The sequence below is a fragment of the Pogoniulus pusillus genome, chromosome 11 (genome assembly GCF_015220805.1).
Source record: "Pogoniulus pusillus isolate bPogPus1 chromosome 11, bPogPus1.pri, whole genome shotgun sequence".
Lineage (NCBI taxonomy): Eukaryota > Metazoa > Chordata > Aves > Piciformes > Lybiidae > Pogoniulus > Pogoniulus pusillus.
The window spans coordinates 8,177,710-8,184,002 of record NC_087274.1 but is presented as its reverse complement, the minus strand read 5'-3'; positions in this window follow the sequence as shown (position 1 = coordinate 8,184,002).

Sequence of the window (6,293 nt, the reverse complement as noted above, 5' to 3'; positions counted from 1 at the left end):
TGGAATTCTCAGAAGTCTGTTCATAAACTGAGGGCAAATGCACCTTCAGGAGTCCTCTGTGTTTCTGATTATCAGGCTTTTAACAGTGGGGATACTACTTAATTTATCCTCAGTTTTCATTTGGAACAGGCTATGTGCTTTTATGTGGCTTTTATGCTGCCTCTGCTGCTGGTTTACATAATCTTCATGGTTACAGAGTCCTTGAATTCTTCATGCTACAAGTACCTTGAAAACAATTGAAAACAAATTTTATGTTTTGAGGAAACTGCTAAGTAAAAACACTGAAGGAGTCCATAGATTCCCTGTTAACTTCCTGAAAGTACTCAAAATCCCCCTTGGAGGAAGGCACATAGGACTTGGAGGCATCTCATCCTTCATTCTCCAGTGAGGAAAAATAACGTAAGCACAACTCTGCTGTCTTTGTTTCCCCAATTACCAAACCTCTGAGTGGCAGCTCCTCTATAAAACCTGTCAAAGGCAACACTTACAGAAATGGAATTTCCTGACAAGAATCTTAACGATGAATTTGCAGATTTGTGAGTAGATTCTTGGCTAGACTGCACGTGTTCCTCTGAAGAGTATTTATTTTCTCTTTGTAAAGGGATGAAATAAAATGGTGTTTATTTTGTTCTTTAACTTTTGCTTTACAAAAGCAGCCCTTCCTGTGTACAAAACACTAAGTGAAAACAAACAAAGCTGCTCCTTTCTTTCTTTCTTTTTTTTTTTTTTTTTTTTTTTTTTTTATAGTGCTCAGCCATCTGGTCAGAAATCTGGGTTTAATCCAGTTGTAAGGAAGTGTAATCCACCATGAACTTAATCCTACAGTAAAGTAGCTTCTAAAATTCACTGGGTGAGACAGGCTAACAATAAAAAGGTTTTGCTGTTAAAGAATGCAGTACTTCATTTTTGAAAATAGTCCACTTCCCTCTGGTTCATTCAGATGACAGTTATTGGCACTGCAGGTAAATCTAGACATATAAGTGACTGTGTGAAGTTGAATTCTGTGGACTGTTTGCATCATTCAGTCATTTGTACAAGGAGAGTAAATATCTGATCGACAGCATAATCCTACTAACTCCATCAGCAACTGTTTGCACAGGAGTAAAACACTTCATGGCTTTCTCTTAGACATTGGTGGCTTTTTTTTGCTTCATCTTAAGACTGGTATGCTTCAGTTCTTTTGAAAGCATTACATGCTGCAGGCAAAAGGAAAACAGATGAGATGAGATCTGCATAGATACAATCTACAAAAAAAATTAAGATAATGTTCTTTGTTAATTTCATTTGGGGAAAAATTCTTGACTCAGAATGCATAAGTAGCATCTAGGTCTGAGAAGCACAAGTGTAATGGACCAATAGGAATGTGGAAAAAGAGGAACTGGTGTCTATCATCCTAAAGCGTTAAGCCTTAGTCTACTGTGTCTTTGCTGTGACCAATCAAGGATGTTAGGGGTGGGAAGGGATGTGGAACGAAAGAGGAGTTATTTTGGTACATTATGGACTAGGAAGAAAATATATAGTCCCCATCTCATAACCACACAAAACATTCAATTACAGTTTGGACCCGAGCTGCAGGTGTTAAAGGCACAAAGGCAGTGCAGAGCTGCTGGGCTTTCCCATAATGCTTGAGGAAATGATAAACCAGTAATTCACAGGCTCTTGAAGTCATGCACAGGTATTTTTCTTAAAAGACTCCATGCAAAAAAAAGTTTCTCTGCTCTCACTTAAAAGAAGTTGTAGTCTAAGTTTGTCTGACATACAACAAGGCTGAAAAGTCTTTTTCTATTTAAGCATTTTAAATACTAAAATCCAGGTACTCTTCTTCATTGGATTCAGTGTTTTCCATCAAAGGCTTTAAACTGCTGAAGCAGTAGTAGACAGTCAGAAGAGCAAGAGCTACACCTTTTTTTTTAACTGCTCCAAAGCATTCATCTAAGGATAGTGAGGAAGGCTGCCAGCTGGAACGTTGCTGAGGTGATGAAGCAGGTGTTGAAATAATTTAAGGAACAAGGAGCGTATAACTAGAGGTAAGTAGCTTTCTTCTCTGTCTGCCTCTGACTTTTTGTACTTCTTCAGACAAACACAGGACTGTTGATCTGCCAGACTCTCACTAGCAAGATACTTTGAAAAGCCCTGACATTTGAAATAGATGCACCTTTTCCTACTGGCACAAAACCAAGCTCTGTTCCAGAAGCTGAAATAATCCGTTGCAAAACCATTGCTTCTCCTAGGCAATGTTTGTGCTATTGTCAAAGTTGTTTACCTTCAGATATTGGCAGGTCTCTTTCCTTCAACAGGTCTGGACCTGCTGAAGGTCCAGGGAAGCAGGGAACAACAACTGTGCAATTGAGGTCATGCCTATTTGCCTCCACCACAAATGGATGATTCTTTTCTTCCAGACTCAGAGTACCAGAGGCAAAGATAAACTGTTTGGTTTTGTGTCACAAGGATGTGCTGACTGCATGCTAATGAATTCTTTCATTTCGGTTCACCTGGTAGCATTCATTCCTGCAGCAGCATATGGCTTGATCTGGCAAGCTGGCTACCAAAGCATTTGATTACTCCTTAAGTGCTACCAGTTTAACTAAGGTAGCATAGAAAAGGTAATGATGTTTATTCAAACGTGGGGTTTATGTAAGCTAGACCTATGATCTTTACTGTATAAATATATAGACACTTTTGAAGGTGATTTTAGAGACATTTCTATGAAGTTTCTCAGCAGAGGTTCTTAGAATTAGGCACAGATAGGCATGATCCACCTCAGTAGCTCCTAGATAGCAAACTGTGGCTCACTACATTGAAGAGAATTTTGCTTCACTTTGAGAAGCCAGTGTTAGCTGGGGTACCATAGGATTGAAAAACCCCACTATAAATATGCTCTCAAACTATATTTTCTTAAGAGCATCACCTGATGGTAATAGCAGCTTGCTGGCAGGGAAGTACTCAGAGTATTTAGGGCTTTACATGTGACAGCAGTTAATAAAACTACCTGCAATCAAAACCTGGATCACTCTTCAGAAGACAACAGTAATTCCTGCATGGAGCACCACAAAATGAATAGCTATTATTTTAAATTAGTTGAAGCTTTAAAATAGTCTTCAGGATCATTTACAGCAGGAGCCCATTTCCATTTTGGAACTGAACAAACTGTGAGTCACAGCAAAAGCAGTCCCCTTGCCTGCATTAGATTCCAGCCCCGTCAGCTCGGCGCCGCCTCTTCTTCTCTCTAAGCACTCTGCTTCACTGTAGCTACTTGAGCATGTGCAAATGAGGCCGAATTTCCAAATCTGGGTGTTTAAGTTACTTTTTCTAAGCTTATTCTCTCACACCCGTAGGCTTTTTGACAACCAAATATTTATTCACTACATTTGCAACAATTTTCTAGAAAAGCATTAAAAAAAAAAAAATCTAGGTATAAATGTAGAGGTTACATTAAAGTGCATCAACAAGAATGAAAAAAGTCATTTCACTTGCACAAAAATGAGGTGTACTGCCAGAACCATAAAGACAAGTGTGGCAGACACAGACACAAGTCAGTACTTACCGCTGTAACATCTAAGAGTTGTCTTCTCCCAAAAGCCATGTTCGTGATTGCCTGCCAAAGCGAAGGTGTTCTTTGGGACGTAACAAAGGTGCATAGGTGAGTGTATGCTGGATTTTCATTTTCAGGTTGGATTGTTTGCTTAGGAGAATGGTTTGGTTTCCTTTGGGAGGAATGATTTTGCATTGTCTAATGCATGTTTGTTGGGATGGGATTTAATATTACAGAGCATTATCTGTCCAGTCCTTCACACCATACCATCACACCATCTCAAGTCTCAGCTTTAGGGATCTAGCTGCTGTAGCAGCAGGTAGGGCTGAAGAATTGCTGCGATGGATTTAAGGGTTAGAGAAAAATAAAACCTAGGAACTGTGATGTTAATTAACCAGCTACATCCCTTTAAGATTTTCGGTTCTGCTGAGCTCTTCTAGGCTCCAAATAACTACAAGATATTTTATTTAGAATTTTTTAAAAAGCAAACTTATCCTTGTATAGGAGGAGGAGGAAAGGGTCTGGAACACAAACCCTATGAGGAGAGGCTGAGGGAGCTGGGAGTGTGCAGCCTGGAGAAGAGGAGGCTCAGGGGTGACCCCATTGCTGTCTACAACTACCTGAAGGGACATTGTAGCCAGGTGGGGGTTGGTCTCTTCTGCCAGGCAACCAGCAACAGAACAGGGGCACACAGTCTCAAGTTGTGCTGGGGGAAGCATAGGCTGGATGTTAGGAGGAAGTTCTTCACAGAGAGAGTGATTTGCCATTGGAATGGGCTGTGCAGGGAGGTGATGGAGTCACTGTCCCTGGAGGTGCAGAAGCAAAGCCTGGATGAGGCACTTAGTGCCATGGTCTGGTTGACTGGCTAGGGCTGGGTGCTAAGTTGGACTGGATGACCTTGGAGGTCTCTTCCAACCTGCTTGATTCTAGGATTCTATGAAAACATTTTTAACTCTGCATTGCTCATTGTCTAGTAACCAAGCAAACTGTCTCTATTCTGTCTACTGGGTTGTTTGCATATTTGATTTATCTAAATACATACATACATGAATATGTATATATGAACATACACAACTTTTTGCTCTCTGCATGTTACAGGCATCTATCCACATACCCTCTCCTTGCATTACAAAATGAAGGGCTTAAGATACACCATCAAACATAGAACATTTTAGCCATTAATCTTATAGTACAAAACTTACAGAATGTACAAAGGTGTAAAAGTCCTGCCAGCCTGTACACTAAAAGAACCCTCATGAGCTTCAGAGCAATCATCTATCTTTCACCCATTCTGTAGTATTGCACTTGGATTTTTTTACACTTTGCTTCCCTCACAGACTTCGTAAATAGATTCATGAGCTCTGCGTCTAAGGAAGTTGTTTCAATAGCGTATGATGCAAGAGCAAATTACAGTGTTGTCTTTGGGATGCTTAGCAATTCACTTGTGTAATGCCTTCCCTTCCCTTTTCTTCCCCTTTTCCAATGAAAGAATTGCAAAAATTTTGAGCAGGTGAAGGCTGAACAAAGATTCATCCAGATAGATGTTGTCTGGAACTATTCTGCTTGAGACCCCAGGGAGTTAGTGTCTCTTTAGCAATGCTTTGTGACTCCAACCATGCACATCCTCAAAATACATAAAGCACATCTTACAAACTGCTCTTAAGGGGCTCTCGGTGGTGTTGAGATTAAAAACTGCTGTACTGAAATATCTCAAGACGTTTAAAAGCAATTCCTTCTGAATTTACAGTAAGCAATTAAATTAGGAGCCCAGTTATTCTTGTCAGGAGAAAAGGTTCCAGTATCATCCTTCCCTTCGGTGTGGACTGGTTCCTAGCAGGTGTTGTAAGGCAGTGCTGGGAACCCTGTTGCTTGCTTTTTTTTTTAAACCTCTTGGGGTAGAAAGGGAGATCTGTAACAGAGGAGCTCGGTGTAAAGGCCTTTGTGGCCATGTCCATGGAAGCTGTTGAGTACATGCCTCAGCACTGCTGGCTTGCAGGTTTTCGTGCTAGGGATATGGCTTGCATGAAGTTTCACTCCCATCACTACAATCTGTCTCTTTCCAAGGAAATAAAGGTAGCTGGTGGAAAGAGGGCTAGGAGACACCCCTGAGTGGGACAGAGTGGAAGCAGGGAGTTTAAATGGCTTCAGAACTCAGAAGTACTCTCAAGCATTCTAGTTTTGATGTTGCTAGGAGACCTGCATTGGGGTTTTCTGCCTTTGTGTTGATGCTTCTTGTAATGAAAAAAGGTAAAAGATTTTATAGCTCGTGTGAAATTGCTCAGCAAATGAAATACCCTAATTTCTCACAGTTGAGTCCTGTGATTTGCCCTCTCATGCAGTAAGCATCTCCTGCTCACACAAATACTGCAATCTATTGGAAGATCTCTGCCGAAAATAGCACAAGAGCACTGGCAGTCCTCCTCAGAGCAGTTCATCTTTGATTCAAGGAAAATACTTACATAGGCCAGCAGGACTCATTCTGGGAACAGTAGGTTTACTTTAGGAATTATTTATGGTGCCTTGGTGAAACAAGTTTCCTTTGTCTTAAAAATTTCCTCTTCTGCCCCAGTCACAGAAAACTGGGGCATAAACGTTTCTCATTTTTGCCTTAACCGTAAAGGTATTATGTATGGGAAATGAGGCAGTGTGCTAAGTCTAAGTTTTTGAGATGTTACAGTCTAGACAATTTACAGAATGTATGGAAACTTAAGGTTCTGCCAAAATCTGAGGTCAAAGGAATAACCATTTTAGTTCTGTGGCA